Source organism: Vespula pensylvanica, chromosome 2, assembly GCF_014466175.1.
Source record: "Vespula pensylvanica isolate Volc-1 chromosome 2, ASM1446617v1, whole genome shotgun sequence".
Classification (NCBI taxonomy): Eukaryota; Metazoa; Arthropoda; class Insecta; order Hymenoptera; family Vespidae; genus Vespula; species Vespula pensylvanica.
Window position 1 is genome coordinate 17,971,370 of NC_057686.1, and position 306 is coordinate 17,971,675.

Consider the following 306-nt stretch of genomic DNA (forward strand, 5'->3'; position numbering starts at 1 on the left):
TTTTCTTTATTATTTATACGTGCACAAATTTTAGAAACTCCCTCTATCTCTCTATCTATCTTCTTTGCTTAAAAATAGCCGATATACACATACATCGGACGAAAATTATTAACCCGTCGATATTTGAGTGAATTCGTAAAAAAAAAAAAAAATTCAATTAACTCTCTTCCCGTCGCAGAAATTATACATCGCACGTAAATTATTAATCTATCAATAGCCTTAAATAAATTTCTTAAAAAAAAAATTCATTAGCTTTTTTCTTCCTTCCTTCCCTCTCTCTCTCTCTCTCTCTCTCTCTCTCTCTCT

General features: G+C 30.7%; 1 protein-coding gene across 2 annotated transcripts in view; it reads right to left on the reverse strand.

The window, feature by feature from the left end:
• Positions 1 to 306, reverse strand: part of LOC122637782 (neurotrimin-like) — a 68,180-nt gene that overhangs the window by 35,137 nt on the left and 32,737 nt on the right. The window lies entirely within an intron of this gene.